The sequence below is a fragment of the Juglans microcarpa x Juglans regia genome, chromosome 6D (assembly GCF_004785595.1).
Source record: "Juglans microcarpa x Juglans regia isolate MS1-56 chromosome 6D, Jm3101_v1.0, whole genome shotgun sequence".
Classification (NCBI taxonomy): Eukaryota; Viridiplantae; Streptophyta; class Magnoliopsida; order Fagales; family Juglandaceae; genus Juglans; species Juglans microcarpa x Juglans regia.
The window spans coordinates 1,837,833-1,859,198 of NC_054604.1; the positions used below are offsets into that span (position 1 = coordinate 1,837,833).

Sequence of the window (21,366 nt, forward strand, 5' to 3'; positions counted from 1 at the left end):
GTTTACTTTTCCAAGTTTTCCTCTACCAATTGCCATAGGCGAAGTGCAGAGGTGACATAAGTGATCAGGACTGACGGTAACACTGAAATATTGAAATTTGAGCAATTGATCCCATTGCATTGGTTCTAAAATATTCCACTGTCCTTATTCAGATTTTTCTACATTCCAGCACAACAAAGATATTTTGATTTCCAAAGTTACGTCAATATTGGAATATTTCCGGTTGCGAATAAGAAGTGGGACCATATATTGCTTGTAATTAGGGTTGAAAGTTGGTCGGTCTGGACAGGAGAAACTGATTGGACCAGACCGACTCGGGGCCGAGACCCTGAAATAGAGGATCGAGACTTTCGGTCAGGTCCCGTTCCAGGGATTTCCCACCCCAGACCGGACCGACCAAACTAAAAACAAAATGTATATTTTTTTATATAATAATTGTATAATTAATTATATAATTTTCACCTAACCTATCACCATGAAAAATATAAAATTTTAAATATGTTACTAACAAATTAATATTCTATCAATTAACTAATTATATAGTAATTATATAAGTTAAGAATGTAATTTTCATCTAATTTATTATTATTGACCATATAAAATAATTTTTTATTGAGTTAGTTACATAATCTACATTAATAATTCATCACCCCTTCCCCAGCGGCCGCAAGGACCGGACTACACTCCTTGTAATTTCCAAGAAGAGTTGTTTCTCTTTGTAATATTCTAGGAATTTTCATTATTATAAATATTGATAAATTGACTTGAATGTTTTAATTAAAAAAAATTACCAATAAACTCATAAATTGACCTGACTTTAGAGTTGTAAATGAACTAGTCTGTTCGATAGTTCGTTCGGTACTGGTCCGATTAAACTCGAATCGAACTCGATTCGTGAAAAAAAGAGGTTGTCAGTGAAAGTAAATACTCGTTCGATTAGTAAATGACACATACCCGAAAAAAATCAACTCCACTCCTCTAAGGCTCGTTAAGGCCTGCTCCTTTATGCCCGATTCAATTAGATTAAAATTCATTCATATATTGTTACATCTATGTATATATATATACATATATATATATATATATATGTATTAGCTAATAATATAAGCATTACACTTTTATAATTGAATATATAATATATAACCTCATTACTTATGTCTATATATTGAATATACTTCATAACTATATTTTATAATTTGTACAATAATTAGTCGATAAGATTTAATTATTTAATATACTAATATATGGGAACCAGATATGAAATAAATATATACTATTATATTATGTGTATGTATTAATAATTTATGTAGACATATAATATATTGTTATTATAGACAAATATCAATTAGTTAGATATTAATTAAAATTCAATAGAGGTTTTCCTTGTTAGTTGTACAAATTAAATATTAAATTTTTTTATTTATCTAATTTATTTATTATTGAATCTTATTAAAAAAAATAAACAATTCGAGCCGAGCTTGAGCTCATTTTTGGGACAACTTCGAGTTTGAGTTGAGACTTTAGTTTATAGAGTCGAGCTCGAACAAAGAATAAATAAAAATATCAAGCTCGAGCTCAAGTATTTTGACTTGAGTCAAGCTAGGCAAGCCAACTACTAGCTAGCTCGGTTCGGTTCAATTACATTTCCACCTAAATCAATATGGTACGTCAAATTGTAAAATTATTTTTATTATTTATCTTCCAATAATGATAAATGTATCACATCTTACCTAGTGAGATGCGAATATAATGTATAGAATTTCTCATATAGAAAAAGAAAATTCTATACACCACACTATCGTTTCAGTACTATGTAAGATATGACACATTTATTACTATTAGATGATCATTTATTGAACAATTTTTTAATACTTAATAGTGATAAATGTTCTACATCTTATACTTTAAAATGAAAGGGAGATAATGTTGTGAAAAACGATGACAATAAAGTGAATATTGACACAGAAAAATAAGCAATCACACACGACACAGTATTTACGTGGTTCGGCAAATTGCCTACGTCCACGGGAGCTGCAGAGGATTTTTTTCTTGAAGAATCACAATACAATAGTGTAGGACGGCTACTATTCACTCTAATACTGTACAAGTCAAAGAACAAATCAATATATATGTTGTACGGCAGAAATCCTAAATTCAGTAGAATTAATGATGTTCGCTCGAGCGGCGTGTCGAGCCCGCGTCCAGAGAACCTGTTTCCCGCAATCGCTCGAGCAGTGAGTCTAGCGGCTCCTTAAGCGAAGCTCTCTGACTTCCCTCCACTCGAGCCGTGAGTTGAGCGGTCATCGAGCGAACCTCTCTGACTTGCTTTTGCTCGAGCGGTCTGTCGAGTTCTCTTCGAGCGAAGCTCTCTGACTTGTATTCGCTCAAGCGGCTAGACGCTTCGCTCGAGCGGCGTGAACCAGACTCCAAATACTCAACAATTCTCCCACTTGGAGACTGGTACACCCACATTGTCGCCCCCTGCCTCAAACATGATATCCTCCACCTCTGCAACTCACAGCTCCTGTCTTCATGCTAGAAGACCAACTGAAGTTGCGCACAACTTCAATTTCTCAATTGTAACACCCTTTATCAACATATCAGCAGGGTTCTTACTTCCACAAATTTTCTCAAGTAGCAACTGTCCATCATCCAACAATGATCGTATAAAGTGATACCTGATCTGAATGTGTTTAGTCCTGGAATGAAATGCTGGGTTCTTGGCAAGGAATATGTCACTCTAACTGTCACTGTAGAGAGCGCTATTCTTATTCTTTTTACCCAATTCCTCCAAGAAGCCCTGTATCCAAACCATCTCTTTTGCAGCTTCTGAAACTGCAATATATTCAGCTTCTGTAGTAGACAAAGAAACTGTCTTCTGTAGATTAGAACCCCATGAAACTGCAGTACCACCCAGAGTGTAAACAAACCCTGTGGTACTTTTTCTGCTATCAATGTCTCCAGTTAAATCAGCATCAACATAGCCTTGCACCTCTAAGCTCTCTCCTGAGAAACACAAGCACGTTTTTGAGGAGCCTTTTAAGTACCTCAAAATCCTCTCCACTGCTTCCCAATGTTGTTTTTCAGGATTACTCATATATCTACTCACAACTCCCACTGCATGGGCAATATCTGGTCTAGTGCAAACCATAGCATACATAAGTGACCCAATAGCTGAGGCATAAGGAACCTTACTCATATAGTCTTGTTCCTCTTCTGACTTTGGTGCCTGATCCTTGCTGAGTCTGAAGTGACTTCCTAAGGGTGTGCCAACTGACTCGGCCTTGTCCATACTGAACCGGTTAAGTACCTTTTTTACATACTCAGCTTGTGAGAGTCTCAACGTGCCTCTGACTCTGTCTCTAACAATTATCATGCCAAGGATTTGCTTTGCAGCTCCCAAATCCTTCATTGCAAAATGCTCTGACATCTGCTTCTTCAGACTGTTGATCTCATCAATACTAGCCTCTGCAATGAGCATGTCATCCACATATAGCAGCAAAATAATGTAAGAATTGTCAAACTGTCTGACATAGCAACAATGATCTGCCTGACATCTGCTGTACCCTGCACTACACATGAAACTATCAAATTTCTTGTACCACTGTCTGGGAGCTTGTTTCAGGCCATACAAGCTCTTCTTTAGTCTGCAAACTGAATTTTCCTTTTCCTGTACCACAAACCCCTCAGGTTGGTGCATGTAGATGTCTTCTTCAAGATCTCTATGAAGAAAAGCTGTCTTCACATCTAACTGCTCAAGAAATATATCTTCAGTAGCAACCATAGCCAAAACTAGCCTGATGGTTGTGATCTTTACCACAGGAGAAAAGATCTCAAAATAGTCAATGCCCTGTTACTGTTGAAAGCCTTTTACAACAAGTCTGGCCTTGTACCTCTTACTGCCATCATGCTCAGTTTTCACCCGGTACACCCACTTGTTGTGTAATGCCTTCTTCCCTGATGGAAGTTTTGTCAACTCTCATGTCTGATTCCCTAACAAGGAATCCATCTCATCCTTCATGGCCAACTCCCACTTGCTAGAATTTTCATCTTGCAAGGTTTTTTGGTAACTCTGTGGTTCTCCACCATCTGTCAACAAAATGTAATTCAAAGAAGGTAAAAAACGCTCTGGAGGACGAATAGTCCTAACTGACTTGCGAACTGCAGCTATTGGAGTGGACGACTCTAGATCTGACTGCTGAATAATGGGAATGGATGTGCTGGACCCACTCTCCCCGTCACTCACATCTCTGCACTGCACTGTGACCTCTGGTAGATCATCCAAACTCACAAACTCAAACTCCTGAGGAGCTGCTTCAGCAACTGTACTAGACTTGTCTTTGTACACAATCTTCTCATTGAAGATCACATTTCTGCTTCTTATAATCTTCCGACCCTGATCATCCCAGAAACGATAGCCAAATGCCTCGTCTCCATAGCCAATGAAATAACATTTCCTTGACTTAGCCTCAAGCTTACTACGAGCATCAGAATCAATAAGAACATAAGAAAGACAGCCAAATATTTTAAGATGAGAAAATTTGACCTCTTTCCCGCTCCAAGTCTCCTCAGGCAATCCACAATCCAAAGGAACTGATGGCCCTCTGTTTATCAAGTATACTGCAGTGCTAACTGCATCTGCCCAGAAAGTAGTTGGTAGCCCAGCGTGCAGCCTCATGCTTCTAGCACGCTCATTTATGGTTCTGTTCATACGTTCAGCAACTCCATTTTGCTGTGGTGTCCCAGGAATGGTCTTCTCCATTCTGATACCCTGAGTTGCACAGTACTCCTTGAATCCACCATCAATATACTCACCACCATTATCAGACCTCAAGCATTTCAACTTCAAATCTGTTTCTGTCTCAACCATGGCTTTCCAATTTTTGTACACATTAAATACATCAGATTTATGTTTCAAAAAATAGACCAATACCTTCCTGCTGTGATCATCAATAAATGTAACATAGTAGCGAGAACCTCCAAGGGATGCCACTGGGGAAGGTCCCCACACATCAGTGTGCACAAGATCTAGTTTCTCTGACTTTAGTGTTTTACCACTCTTCAAGAAACTGACATTCTTCTGTTTCCCCATAATACAACTCTCACACATACTGAGATCAACTGACTTCAGTTCTGGTAGTTTGCCTCTAGACAGAAGTTCTTTCATGCCCTTCTGACTCATATGGCCAAGCCTGCAATGCCACAAGTCTACTGTGCTCTCTGCAACGGTAGTGGCAATAATGTTATTTAAACCAGTAGTCATATAGAGTGTACCAGTTTTCTTACCCCGAGCCAGTACCAATGCCCCTTTGGTGACCTTCCAGGTGCTATCTGAGAATACCACTGAGTGACCACAATCATCAAGCTGCCCAACAGAGATGAGGTTCTTCTTTAACTCAGGAATGTGTCTGACCTTTTGCAAGGTCCATTTGTTCTTGTTAGGGAGTACAATGTCGATGTCTCCCATTCCAATTACATTCAAAGCTTCTCCATCAGCCAAATACACATTTCCAAAGTCACCTGCAATATAGTTTTGCATTATCTCCCGATGAGAAGATGTATGGAAGGATGCCCCTGAATCAAGTATCCAGTCATCAACTGGACTATGAACTGTAAGCAATAGTGCATCCTGTAATTCTTCAGTTACCACATCAGTACTATCATTCTCTGTCTTCTTGGGATTTCTGCAATTCTTCTTTATGTGGCCAGCTTTGCCACAATTCCAACAAATTGCTTGCTGACCAGGTCTTGACTTGCTCTTGCCCCTATTCTTTGATTTTGATCTGCCTCTGTTTGAGTTCCTGTCTTGTGCTCTCTCCTGAGAGTCGACATTCAGAGCTGAACTCGAACCTGAGGTCTCGCCTGAATCTCTCCTGCGCACCTCCTCAGCCAAAATCAAATCACGGATGTAATCATATTTCAACTTTGACTTACCAGCAGAATTGCTAACAGCCATCCTCATGGCTTCCCAACTATTTGGCAGTGATGCCAATAGTATCAGTGCACGTATCTCATCATTAAATTCAATTTTAACAGACAATAATTGATTTGTGATAGTATTGAAATCATTCAGATGTTGTGCAACAGATGTACCATCCGACATCTTTAAGTTAAATAACTTCTTCATCAGATGTACCTTATTATTTGCTGACTGCTTTTCATACATACTTGATAAAGCCGCTATGAGATCCGCAGTTGTCTTCTTCTTAATGACGTTGTGTGCAACTGATCTCGACAGGGTTAGACGAATAACCCCCAGGACCTGTCGATCCAACAGAGTCCAATCAGCAACTGACATGCTGTCTGGCTTCTTCCCCAACAATGGAAGATGGAGTTTCTTCCCATAGAGGTAGTCCTCTATCTGCATCCTCCAATACCCATAATCAGTGCCATCAAACTTCTCGATCCCAGATACTTTCACTTCTTCTCCAGCCATCGTATTTCTCAGACCCTAACCTTGGCTCTTGATACTAATTGTTGTGAAAAATGATGACAATAAAGTGAATATTGACACAGAAAAACAAGCAATCACACACGACACAGTATTTACGTGGTTCGACAAATTGCCTACGTCCACGGGAGCTGTAGAGGATTTTATTTCTTGAGGAATCACAATACAATAGTGTAGGACGGCTACTGTTCACTCTAATACCGTACAAGTCAAAGAACAAATCAATATATATGTTGTACGGCAGAAACTCTAAATTCAGTAGAATTAATGATGTTAGCTTGAGTGGCGTGTCGAGCCCGCGTCAAGCGAACCTATTTCCCGCAATCGCTCGAGCCGTGAGTCGAGCGGCTCCTTAAGCAAAGCTCTCTGACTTCCCTCCGCTCGAGCCGTGAGTCGAGCGGTCATCGAGCGAACCTCTCTGACTTGCTTTTGCTCGAGCGGTCTGTCGAGCTCTCTTCGAGCGAAACTCTCTGACTTGTATTTTCTCGAGCGGCTAGACACTTCGCTTGAGCAGCGTAGATACAAATCTAGTGTATAAGATTATTCTATAGAAAATATGTCAGCTCATTAATGGTTTGTCATCCCGTCATTTTAAAGCATAGACTATCTCAAAAAAAAGAAAAATAAAGCATAGACTTGGATATGACTTCACCTAGAATAGATACAAATCTCGATTACAAAACGTCATGAATCAAATCCATGTTGCATCATCCGGCTACTGCTTGTATATATGCATGCATTCTCTCCTGCATGGTCTTCTTACCAAATGTATACAAATTATCATTGTATTGTTGAGATACAGATATTATCGAGCAATAATAAAGCTATCCCCGAGAATCTTGAAGATTTGCAGCCGGATGTGCACTAGGCATTATTTTTACTTTATTTTATTTTATTTTTGGTTATGGACACTAGGCAATCAATCTTTATTTTACTTTTTTATTTTATTTTTGGATATCAACAATAGGCAATCACTTTTTTAAAGTTATTATTTATTTATTTTTGTTATGGCTGCCCGATTGTGTCGGTGATTGAAGATACTAATATTAATAGCAAGCGGTATATATATAGTTGACACGTTGAGAATTAAGATGGATTGTAAGATGGTCTTATCATGTTATCTCAACATCCAAATTAACATTATAAACATAAATATTTTTTAATTTTTAATTTTTAATTTTTTCATCTAATTATTACAATTTTCTCAAACTTTCGAACAAAATACAAAACATAAAATTAACTAATTCAACTTTTTTAAATTAAAAAAAAAAGATAATATTAAAAAATTATATTCTAACAATATTTTAACTTTATAATATTTATATTCAATTTTTTTTTCTCATTTTTCAAAATCTCATAAAACATCTTAAATCAAACTATTTTTGTATGTTCTTTTTATTAATAAAATTGCTCCGATCCATTCGCGTGAATTTATCTTGGCGTAATTCTCGATCTGTTGCTTCATAAAACATTAATGAATCATGTCTAATCTTATCATGTATTTAAAACATATATATATATATATATATATGTATATTACATGGCTAAGTTATAACGTGTTTTTAATCTCAACCGTCATGATCATTTTTTTTTTCTTTAACAAAAGGGTACTTTATATTTCTTAATAGAATTAAGAAATAAAAATTAATTTCTTTTTTTCCAACTTGGAATGATTAAATAGCCTTAGAATATCAACACTTTATACTTTCATGATCGATCATTGTCGGGTCAAATCTGATAGTTAGATACACACCCAAGCTTACACATAGAGGCCAACATATCTATTTTGAAACTTAGTTCGGCTGAAAATATAAATATAGGGTTGTTTCTTATTTCGATACAAAAAGTTGATTGTTATTATATGATATTACAGCGTTGGTGCCGTCCTTTGATTCCTCTGTTTTCATACAACTTGTGATGAAGCATAGCGTGAAGCATTATGGTTAGTACTGTCCAACAGGAAAGCGTGGTTCGGCGACGACAATTAGATCAGCTATCAGGTCTGTGCATTGTGATGCCGAAAACCTCAGCCATATCTAAATCTTTTAAGAAAAAAGCTATTTGCACCCGGCGTTTGCGAACCCGGCATACATGGCCATCCATGTGTACAAAATAAAACGGAGCGTCTTGTTCAAATTTGATACCTCTCATCTTCTTCTTCTTCTTCTTCTCATCTTCTCCTTGGTCTTCGTCTTCGTCTTCGTGAAAACGACTGAAGCTTGTTGTGAAACAGACACAACATTCCGTCTGTGGTCGCCATCGTGGGTAGAGCTTGTTGCGGTTGCCGTCGTCTGGCAACGTCTTCGTCTGATCCCAACATTCCGTCTGGTCGCCGTCATGGGATTTCCGAGCACGCCTACCCCGCTCTCCTCATCGAAACCCAGATTACCGAAATTGGACTGCCTCGGGCTCACACTGCTCGCATTCTTACCGTTCACCATGGAGTACAAAATCAGTGTGGTTGAAACTGGAATCTCTAGGGGTTGGATTTCTTGATGATTGGCTTGAGTAAATCTTGGGTGAGAGAAGAAGAGAGTAAGTCAAGAGAGGGAGTACTCACCGTAAGGGGTTGCGACGGGCTGGGGTGGCTTGGGTCTGTCCGGCGGCCCTTTTCGTGCGGTTGGCAACATCTTGGAGCTGCTGGCGAGGTGCGGTGGTTCGGTCGGTAAAACTCTCTGTTTTGAGTGAGAAAAACAGAGGTGCTGGTGCTGCCGACGCTTTGGCTGGGCAGTGGCTTTCGGTGGTTGTCTGAGGGAGAAGCAGCAACGGTGGCTGGCTTGGCTTCGGGGTGGTGAGGCAGTGGCTCACGTGGAGGGAGCGGTGCTCTGTTTTCGGGAGCCAAAGTAGAGGAATAATGGCTGAGCAGTGCGACGGGGCTTCTCTACGATGGTTCTCGGTTCGGTGGTAGCGGCTGTTCTCGGGGCTTCTCTATGGTAGATGCTAGGGTGGTAGCGGCTGTTGGTGCGTGCATGCAAGAGTGGCGCCGTGGATCGGTTGGCGTCGATGGCGGATTTGCTGTGATCGATGCTGCATGAAGCTTGCTGTGCATGCATGCGGACGTGGGTTGTGAGAAAGAATTCGAATGAGAGAGAAGAAGTGGGACGTCGAAGACGATGAAGGCAAGGTGAGACGATGAATCGTCCTCACTTTTCTTTTTGAGAGCGCAAAATTTGGTTTATGAAATCGAGTTTGGCGCTAGATAAGGTTTCTGAAATCGATATTCCTTCCACTTTTTTTTTTATTTTATTTTTTTATTTTTTTAAATTGACATGGGTATGGCCACGTCAGACGATTCTGCAACGGGTACCCAAAGATGGGTACTTGTAGCAGAATTGATCTTTTAATGCAGTACCGGAGCCGGGAGGCCGTAGCTCCGAATCAAAGCTGTGGAGAAGTTGAGCTAGAGCCAGCTCTATGCTTGCTGTTCCAAATGTGATTGCTGGGCTTATTAATCTTCTACCAGCGGCAAAAGGTATCAGCTCAAAATGCTGCCCCTTGAAATCGATGGTGCTGCCTATAAACCTTTCTCGCTCAAACATATGATCTGGATTTTCCCATCATTCTGAATCTCTCCCTATTTCCCAGGCATTGACAAAAAAGCGTGTTTTTGCAGGAATATGGTGCCCATCAATGCTTCCATCTTCCATGGATTCTCCTCGGGCTAATAATGGACCTAGAGGATGCAGTCGAAAGATCTCTTTGATGACAACTTTCAAGTACTGCAACTGTGCCAAATATAAGACAAAATGAACACGTTTGTGTTTTACTAGAAAATGTCACAAATTGTATTACAAGAAGAAACCTATTTATACAAATCTAATGTTTACACAAAAGGCGATAATTGATTTGCTCTGCTGTACAAGATTACACTAGGCTAAAGTTTAGGAGATGAACATATTTCACTCCATGAAGCTTGCATATCTGAGATCACTGTTGAGTGATTGGTGGGATTGATATGGTCATCTATTACGCCCTGCAAGATGGTGCTCCCATCGGCGACACCAATCTTGGAGCGTAGAAGCTGAAATCGCTGGCGTGATAAAACTTTTGTCATTAACTCAGCTAGTTAATCATGAGTTGAAACATGAGCTACCTGAAGCAGTCCTTTGCTCACATAATCCTGCACAAATGTAAATCTATGACAATATGTTTCATCCGAGAGTGAAGCACCGAATTTAAGCTTAGATGCGTGGCTCCAATATTATCACATAGAAGTTTAGTTGGAAACAGGATTTTAATACTAAGTTCATGAAAGAGTGATTGAAGCCATGCAAGTTCAGGCGTGGCACTGGCGAGAGCCCTCTATTCCACTTCAGTTGAGGAGCGAGCCGCAACTCGTTGTTTACGAGTGCACCAAGAGATAGGATTAGGACCAAGGAAGATGATGTATGTAGAGGTAGACGTGCGATCATCATTGTTCCCTGCCCAATTTGCATCAGAGTAGGCGAGGAGCTATTGATCATTTAAGGTGAATCCCATTATAAATAGTGTTCTTGAGATAACGGAGTAATTGTTTGACAGCAACCCAGTGAGTTTCAGATGGGCAGTGCATAAACTGAGTAAGTTTATTCACCAGGAAAGCAATATCAGGGCGAGTTAGTGCCAGGTACTGAAGAGAACCAATAACATGCCTATAGGTGGTGCTATCTACGGGACTTGAACCATCATGAAGATGAAGATGTCTTGAAGTAGCAAGGGGGGGGGGGGGGTTAACGACATCCTTAGCACCATCCATTCAAGTTTTGAACAAAAGATCTCATACATATTTGTGCTGGGAGAGAAAGAGCCCGTGTGAAGTAGGGATAACCTCAATGCCCAAGAAAAAATGCAGAGGGTCAAGATCTTTCAGAGAGAACTGAGAGCCAAGCTGCTTGATGACTGTAGAGATAAACACAGAATCATTGCCAGTGAGGATTAAATCATCAACATAGATAGGAAAGTATGCAACAGTTTCGTGATTAGTGTAGATAAATAAGGAGTGATCCGAGGCAGACTTCACAAAACCAATGCTGCAGAGACAGTCATGAAGGGCACAATAGCAGGCCCTTAGGGCTTGTTTTAGTCTGTAGATGGACTTTTGAAGATGACAAACATGTTGAGGATGGGAAGTATCAATAAATCATGTTGGTTGAGCCATGAACACATCCTGAGTGAAAGTGCTGTGAAGAAAGGCGTTGTTAACGTCAAGTTGTCGGAGAGACCAACCTTTCATCACGACAAGAGAAAGGATGATTCGAATGGTAGCAGGCTTTACGATAGGGGAGAATGTTTCTGTAAAGTCGTGCTCGGGTCGTTGATGAAAGCCTTTGGCAACAAGACGGGCTTTGTAGCAATCAATGGACCTGTTAGGCTTATGTTTGATGCAGAACACCCATTTGGAGCCAACCAAGTTCTGATGGGATGCAGCAGGAACCAGATTCCATGTGCCATGGCGAACAAGTCCTGTGAATTCCTCACTCATAGCTTGATGCCAGTGTGGGTTTGTAAGAGGTTGATGAACACTGGTGGGCTCTAAGGATGGTGGTAATGCATGCTTTGTTGTTAGAAATAGGCGCTTGTGAATATTGTTCATTGACCTGGTGACCATGCACAATGACTTAGGAGGCCTGGCTTCGGCAACCTGTTCAGGGGCATAAATAATAGGAGCTTGGGATGTGGGAGCATGCTCAGATGGACGCGAATTCGGGGAAACATTAACACAAGGATATGACAGCACTTATTGAGTAGCTTCATCCAACGGAGGACCCGAGGAAGCCTGGCCACCTGATGATTGCTTTGGCATATCGGGCATAAGTCGATCAAGTGTTAGAGTTGAGGTGAAAGGGGCACAGGCTAGGTAGAGAGGGAAGGAGAAGACTTTAAAGTGTGAGGAAAAATATTTTCATCAAAGCGAACATGCCGAGATAAAAAAAATACGATTAGTGACTGGATCAAGACACTTATACGCACTTTGGGATGTTGAGTATCCAACAAAGATGCATGAACGGGATTTTGGATCCAACTTATGTTTCGAATACGGTTTGAGCCATGGAAAACATTGACAGCCAAAGACCCGAAGCTTGAGATAATTTGGACTGGATTGAAATAGGACTTCAAAAGGTGAGTGAAGAGAATGCAATGGGGTTGGCATACGGTTGATTAAATAAACTGCAGTCTGAAAGGCCAAATTCCAGTATGAAGGAGGGAGTTGGGCACGGTGGATTAATGTCATTCTTGTCTCCACTATATGCCGGTGACGGCGTTCAACTACGCCATTTTGTTCCGGAGTGTGTGGAGCAATTGTGAGATGACAAATACCATGTTGGCTAAGATAGACTTTAAGTGCGACAAACTCACCCCCGTTATCTGAGTACAGATGTTTGAGGGGTAAAGAAAACTGTTTCTCAAGATTTGCCTTGAGTTGAGGAAAAATTGTGGAGACTTCAAATTTTTGTTTCATAGGAAAGTACCAGCAATATTTCGTAAAATGATCAACAAATAAAATATAGTTGCAGTAGCCTTCAAGAGATGTATGTGGAGATGGACCCCAGACATCTGTAAACATATATTCAAGAGGCAAGGAACTGGAAATGCTAGATAAATGGAAAGGAAGTTTGTGACTTTTATTGATTGAACATGAGGAACATAGAGAATGAGCAGTACGTTTATTTGCTGGTAATTGAAACATTTTTATCAAATGATGAACAAGTTTCTGAGAGAGATGACCCAATCGATTATGCCAAATATCTGAAGACACACATTCAGTGGTGAAGGCTTCCTTCGTAGCTCCAACATTGCAAGATGAACCTGGAATTGTGTAGATGCCATTATCACATTTGCCTTGCATTAGTGACGCCCCCGATATCGGATCCTTCACAAAAAAATGGTAGGGGTGAAACTCAATAACAAGATTATTAGTCTTGGTAAATTTATAAACTGATATTAAATTCTTGTGAATGGCAGGTACACAAAGAGTGATGGTGAAAGCAATGGTGCGATTAGGAAGCCGAAAGTTCACAGTACCAACATGAGAAATTGCCAAACCTGATCTGTCCCCAATGATGACCTCGTCAATACCATCATACTCGGAGTGGATGGAGAGTCTGGACATATTTGAGGTGATATGATGAGAAGCACCAGAGTCAACCACCCATGGTTTGTTTGTGGAAGTAGCAGCACAGTTAGCATTGGGAAAGGTTGGATTCCAGAATTTCTTACATTGGCAAGCCGTGTGACCAGGTATAGCACAGAACTGACAGATCATAGAGGGTTTGGTGGAAGACTGAGAATAGTTTTGAGACTGGGAATAACGTTGATTTGTCTGAGAGGTGTTGCTTCTGTGAGTTTTGCCTCGATGAGAGGAGGTTTGAGGGACCTTTTTCTGGTGGTAGTTGGCTATTGCAATAGTGCTCTGTTGTAACATCTCAAGGCGTTTGAGATAAGTTTCATGATTAACTAGCAGATCATGAAGTTCTTCGAACGTGAGGGGAGTCTCTCGGGTTCGAATTGGAGCAGCAATGTCACGAAATTCAGATCCCAAGCCATTGAGGATGTAGAGCGTGAGATCATCATTTGAGAGGAGTATCTACCAGTGCCAGTTCATCTGCAATGCATTTGACTTGCTGGAGATATTCAATGACGGTCTTGGAACCACAATTCAAGGAAGTAAGTTGATCCTTGAGTTGCATGACTCTCGTGCGGGGGCGATTTGCATAAAGAGTGGTCAGTTTAAGCCAGGCCTCTATTGAAGTGCCAGAGGCAGCAATCAAGGGCATAATACTTTCTGACACAGAGGCAAAAATGCCATTGAGCAAGAGTTTGTCTTGACAGATCCAGTGACTGTGAACAGAAATAACATCAGCAGTTAGGTTAGTCCCAAGTGTAGGATATGGATGAGATCCATTAATAAAATCCTGAAGGTCATACCCAATGACAAGGGAGTCAAACTAGGCACACCATGCAAGAAAGTTTGAGGATGTCAGCTTGTAGGGCAGCTGATTATGGGTGTTGATGGCAATGATAGTATTTTCTGGTGGATGAGTGGAAGTGTTGGAGTTGGTGACAGAGGTAGGTGACTGAGACATAACGGAAGCCAAAGAATCAAACTCATTTGAGATAGTGGTCTCGTGATACCATATAAGACAAAATGAACAAGTTTGTGTTTTACTAGAAAATGTCACAAATTGTATTACAAGAGGAAACCTATTTATACAAATATAATGTTTACACGAAACGCAGTAATTGATTTGCTCTGCTGTACAAGATTACACTAGGCTAAAGTTTAGGTGCTCTGTTGTACAAGATGACACTAGGCTAAAGTTTAGGAGATGATCAGATTTCACTCCATGAAGCTTGCATATCTGAGATCACTGTCGAGTGATTGGTGGGATTGATATGGTCATCTATTACCAAATCACTCTCTAAGTTAAACAACTCTTCTATCTCCTACTATGTTTTGTACTTCTGCTTGTGCTCTTTCCATGACTTTGGGGTTCCTTATTAGCTCTGTCATTCCCTAGTCAAGGGTGATGTATGTTGAATCAGTTCCTACAACAAGCATGTCCTGCAATAACATAATTCATAAAACATAATCCGCACGATAAAAGTTAAGCTACAGACTGACCATATATAACAAGTTGGGACTTGTAAAAGAAATATTCTACTTGCAAGTTGGTGTGGAAGACACATTCCACACTGTTAACTTGGTATGATTTAATTTGTAAGAAAAATTTAACATTTGAATCTTACAAATTAAATCTTATCAAATTAATGGTATGGACAAGGTTAGTGAAAAAGTGAAAGTCTTTCACTCACCAAGATGATAGCCTTTATCTTATACCTAGCAAGAGGCATTTCGTCAGATCCATTCTCCTGTATGTGAGTAACACATCCACAAGATCCTTGTGTACATTTGTTGCTCTCATTGGATCGAGATATTCACTTACTAGCTGGTCAAAAATTTGATCAAAGCATCTAAAAGTCTTTTGGAGTCTTGATTTCGTGCCTGTTAAGCTGTGTATGAATTCAAAGGAAGGAAATAAATCTACAAGGCTAAATCCTCCAAGCAATACCTGATACTCTTCCAGCATCTATCCCTTCCGAATGCAACCTGTGCGAGCTACTTCTTCTTGTCTAACGAAGCTATATGATTGAACTCTTTTGGCATTTAATAGTTCAAGTATGCATATAATTTTCCGAACATGCCTCCAATAAGCAGACCATAGGGGGAGGAGGCAATATCAGTGCAACCATAGATGAGTTGTTTTGCTAAAAAGGAATGGGGACGGCTTGATACTGCAAGATCATGGGTTTTCAATGCTTCCTTGGCTACTCTAGCTGATGAAATCACCACTATTGGGACCTCACCAAGTTAGTACATTAATGGACCAAACTTCTCTACCATGTTTAGAGAGAGATGAGGCATTTTTCCAAGCTGGTGAAGGTTGCCAATGATGGGAAGCTTTGGAGGACTTTTTGGGAGATTGCATTTCCTTCTTCTTAATTTATCAATGAGCAATAGTACCAGTACTAGGGAAATGGATGCAAAGAGCAACAAGGGTTGGAAGCTTTCCTTTAGCCATTGAATAAAAGCCATATGATCATGAGTTTCCACGAATACGAGTGGCTCTAGATGGCCATCATCCATTGTAGATTTAGTTTAACTTTTTCTTGATCTGCCACAGATTTGTCTATATATATATATACTAGTTAAGGACGTGTTTCACACTACCAACTAAACGTATAACCTGTAACAAATGAGATGGCGGCACTGGGTGCTTGGGTGTACTCCGATACCTAAGTTAGAGAGAAATGTCCTCAATATATGTATATGAATGACTCAATATGTTATCTTCATGTATTATTTATAGGAATATGAAGATGTTGATAACGACCAACTCTAGAGTTTATTTTGGATAACTCTCAAATAAATTGGTAAGATAGATTTTCTGATTTATCAAAGTTGTTATCTATTCTTTATGTTATTCACCACGTGGTTAAGATCCAATCTCTGGACTTGCAGAGCTGATTCAACTCCTGAGGTATCAAACTTAGACCCTCCAACGCATGAACTTATTTCCTCCAAGACCCTAAATATCCCTTCCAATACCTCACCATGCATATCATTTGTATCAATTAAATATAAATCCATAATTCGGACCCAAGTGTTAATTAAGCATATATATGATCTGACTCAAGCCAATAATAAAAGATGGCCACGTCGTTGGCCCTTCATTGTCGGATCATGATATCGGCCTACCAACTACGAATACAAATAAGGCAAAACATTAATGACTACTGACTACATAGACCATATATATATATTTTTTTCGAAAGAGCCGGAAGCCACCCACAAGGCAACCCCGTCCCAAGTTTATTGAAAAAAACCCTTACTTATGGCGGAAGAAAAACGTGGAAAACCATCATGATACTTGACAAAATACATACAACCCAAATAAAGAAACCAAATAACCAACAAAAACCCAAAGCCAAAACCATAAAAACTAACTAAAACTCAGAATCCATTACTTCCTTATGGATGGAAGTCCCAGGGCATCTAATCTAATAATACCCCTTAATAACCTTGGAATACAATCCCCAGGAAAAAAATTCTTATTCAAACCTTCCTCACCTATTCTTGCCAAAAAATCTGCAGCTTTGCTACCTTCTCTAAATTGATGCACCACTTGGAATTAAACTCCATCTAGTTCCTGAAGGAAAGCGTCCCAATAATCCCAAAGATACCATAAATTACACCCTCGCTTCTTCACCCAATTCACCACTATCTTAGAGTCACACTCCAAAATAATATTTCGACAATCCAATTCTTTACATAGCCGAACCCCTTGAAGTAAAGCTCTTAATTCAGCCTTATTGTGGTTCCGAACCCATAGTGTGCAGAAAAACCCGCCTTCAACTGACCCTTATGATCCCGTAACACACCACCCCCACCACAATTCCCTGGGTTGCCACTGCAGCTGCCATCCACATTCAATTTCCACCAGTCCACAGGTGGTTTTAACCATACCACTTTCAATGTTTTACGTACTAGTTGTTCCGGAATATTCATTTCCAAAGCCTTCAAAACCTGTGCATCAACCTTGGCAACCTTCTTATTATGTAAATCATTTACCAGAACACCCAGCCAAAACCGAACAGATCTCCAAACCTCTATTGCGCTAGACTGTATTCCCTCCATTTGAGATCGACAGTGTCGACACCATAAACTCCAAGTAATGATGCTCGGTAACAGACCAATTAATATGCTCGTTTTCGTACCTTTTTTTCGCACACACCATCCAAGCCTCCACTCGATGCCTCTAGGTTCTGGTTTGCAAACAACTAATGCCCAGTGCCAGTGAAGCAAAACGCCACACATGTTCTGCAATTTGGCCAGTAGTAAGCACATGATCCAGCGTTTCGGTCTTTGGGAATTGACAGCAGTTACACATTGAGGCCATAACAACTCCATGTGACTGCACCTTAGAATCCGTAGCTAGGTAGTTAAAATGGGCCCTCCACATGCACACTGAAATTTTCTTCGGCAAAAATTTACTCCCTATCCTATCCATCCAACCATGACGATCTCCCTTTACTCGGATTAAATCCCACGCACTGGCTATTGTAAAATCTCCCCCCAAAGTAGGCTTCCAAATTAAAACATCTTGTCCAGTATGCCCAACACCAATTTCCCTAATCACCTCAGCCGCCAACTCCTCACCAATTAGTTGCTGGAGCAAATCACAATCCCATGAATTCCCAACCCACACCTCTTTAATTTTTAATGAAGGTCTACTAACTACCCCCACCAAATTACATAAAGGGCCATTCGAGAACCACCTATCATACCAAAAGGACGAAGTCCCCTCTCGCACTCTAACTTTGGTAGCCTCACAGACGTCCTGCATTACTGAGACTATAGAGTTCCAAGTTCTTGAACTATTCCTGCAAGCTACTAGTATCAAAACATGTTGGCCTCTTCCATACTTCGACACCATGAACCGAGTCCACAATGAATCCACCGACAAAATAAGCCAAGCCAATTTCATATGCATCGCTTTTTGAATTTCTAGAAAATTCCTCAAACCCAGACCACCCTCCTCTGTAGGCTTACTGATCCGAGACCATGCACACCACTTCATTTTTGCTTTTCCATTCTTCTCTCCCCAAAAGAACGTGGCTAAAATTGAATTAATTTTTTTAATCACCACCTAAGGGACATTCATCACAGCCAAACGATGGGAAGCCATACTAGATAGAACGTGTTTGAGCAGAATCAAGCGCCCCCCCTTGCGACGGTAGCCTTGCCTTCCACCCCGCCACCTTAGCCCGAACTTTTGCTACCAAATGATCCAGGTGGATGGCTTTCAAGCTCCCACAAATTAACGGAACCCCCAAATACATGACTGAAAAAGTACCAGGTGCATACCCCGTTATACCCACCAAGCCACGCTGCCTAGCAGCACTAATATGTGGTGAAGGAAAAATTGCCGATTTCTCTTTACTTACCCACTGGCCTGACCATAGTTCATAGCATGATAAAATAGACCCCAATCGTCTCAGAGATCTTTTTTCACCATTCAAAAAAAATTAAAATATCATCTGCATATAATAGATGAGACACCAACGGAGCCCCTCTAGGATGATAATACTTACCAATGCGCCCCTCCTCAAATTCTTTTCGAAGAAGCCTTGAAAGAACTTCTTGCATCAAAATAAATAAATATGGTGACAAGGGGTCCCCTTGCCGTAGGCCTCTCTTGGACTTGAAAAAACCTTTATACGACCCATTCATCGTCACCGAGTACCAAGGGGACACCACACATTCCTTGACCAACCTACAAAATTTTTCCGAAAAACCAAAGCTCGCCAAGACAATCAATAAAAAATGCCAATGCACCCTATCATATGCCTTTGCCATATCCAGCTTTACCATCACATTTCCTCCAACAATCTTCCTCTTCAACGCATGAACCATCTCCTGAGCAAGTGTTATGTTTTCAAAAATACTGCGACCCAGAATGAATGCCCCCTGTTCAGCCGAAATTAGTCTAGGCTAAAAACCCGTCAACCTATTCTCCAGAATTTTTGAAAACTCCTTATAAGCCACAGAACATAGGCTTATTGGCCTGAATTTCTCAAAGCTCTTTGGGTCTAGCACTTTCGGAATTAACACAATATATGACGAAGTATAGAACCTTGGTAATGCAGAACCCACAAAAAAATCCCTTGCGGCCTCCACCACCTCTTCTTTCACAAAGTGCAAACAAGAAATATAAAAAGAAGAACCATACCCATCCGGACTAGAGCTACTATACTCTGGTATCGAAAAAATGGCCTCTTTCACTTCCTCTTCCGAAGGCAAACGATACAAAGCTACATTGTCCTCCTCAGATATTTCCCAGTCGAGAAAAGGAGATAGATATGCTGGTTGAATTTGCGGCATCTCTGTAAGAAAATTAGTAAAGTACTCCACTGCTCCCAAGTGAACCTTCTCTGGAGACTCCAGCAAAGTACCATCCGCCAACCTCATTTGTGAAATGACCGAACCACACTGACGCTGCAATACAACCGCATGAAAAAACTTTGAGTTCTGATCTCCTTCTTTTAACCACTTATTCTTTGCTACTTGAGCTATGCGAATCTCCTCTCGTTTCTCCCAAATATCAATCTCCAATTTGGTGACAATATAGTCGGCTTCTATTTCTTCTGTATATCCAGATTGCAATTGGGCTTCCAAAACTGTCAACCTCGCTTCAAGCTCCACTCTTTTACACAGAACATATGGTAAAGAGCCGTGCTACAGCACGAGACGGCTCCCGATCAAAATATATGGTCAAAACTCACTACCTACCAATCAAAATTAGCATAAATGATCAGTCAAAGATGCGTGGAGATAATTCAAAACTTAGATTAATAGAAATATAATGTAGATTTTAATATTTATTTTATAACTTTAGCGCTACCGACTCCCATTATTAAACTCATACTTAAAATTTCATATAAAGTCAGCAGGTTTATTAACAAAATTGAAATAGCGGCCTTAATATATTTTATATATTCATGTGTTATATATATATATATATTACATATTAGTTATATTTTATATAATTATATATTATTAATTTATTTAGAGTTTAGCTTATTTAATATATATGTTATGCTCCAAAAATGTGTATAGAATAATTTGTATAATAATATATCATACAACTACAACTATTGATTTATTATACTAGCTATATCTATTAAATAGTTTAGTTTATTACATTTATCTTGTGTATTATTCTTTTAATTTATAACTATTAAGTTATTTTTATAAAAAAGTTATCCCATAAGAATTTTGAATCAAAATTATTTGGTTGAATAGTTAAATGGTTTGAGTTTTTTTTTTTAAAATTTTTTTTATTAATCAAAAGATAAGATTAAAAAATTTCAAAATAAAAAATCGAGTTCGAGCTCGATCTGCTCGATTTCGAGTCGTTTGTTTATTTTTAGTCAAGCTCGAGTCAAATTCGAACAACATTAATGGTTAACAAACCGAGTTCGAACAATGATATTCGAGTTTTAGAGTTCGAGCCAAGTTCGAACGAGCAAACATGTTAATCGAGCTCGAGTACGCTTGTTCGATTGACTCAATCAACTTGGTATTCGTTTGCAGCCCTAGTGATGCTTATTTTGTGGTATTTTTGTTTTCTTTGCGAATGCTTACAAGTTGTCCTTGTTGATGATAGTGACGGATCATAGTGTAGTACAATAATGAAGCTATCCTCGGAATCTCGATGTTTTTTCTTAGCCAAACACACTTAACTAGTTATTTCCACTGGCATTTTTGTTCAATAATAATATCAATGCCAGTAGTTTTATTTATTGAGGTGATACATTTTAAGTAATTAATTGTTTATTTAGGTAATTGACATAATTAATGTCGCTCCAATTAA

The 21,366-nt window shown here is 39.6% G+C and overlaps 1 pseudogene; it reads right to left on the reverse strand.

The window, feature by feature from the left end:
• Positions 1 to 8,282: 8,282 nt before the first annotated feature.
• LOC121234548 lies at positions 8,283 to 16,076 on the reverse strand (annotated as a pseudogene).
• Between the last annotated feature and the right edge of the window lie 5,290 nt (positions 16,077 to 21,366).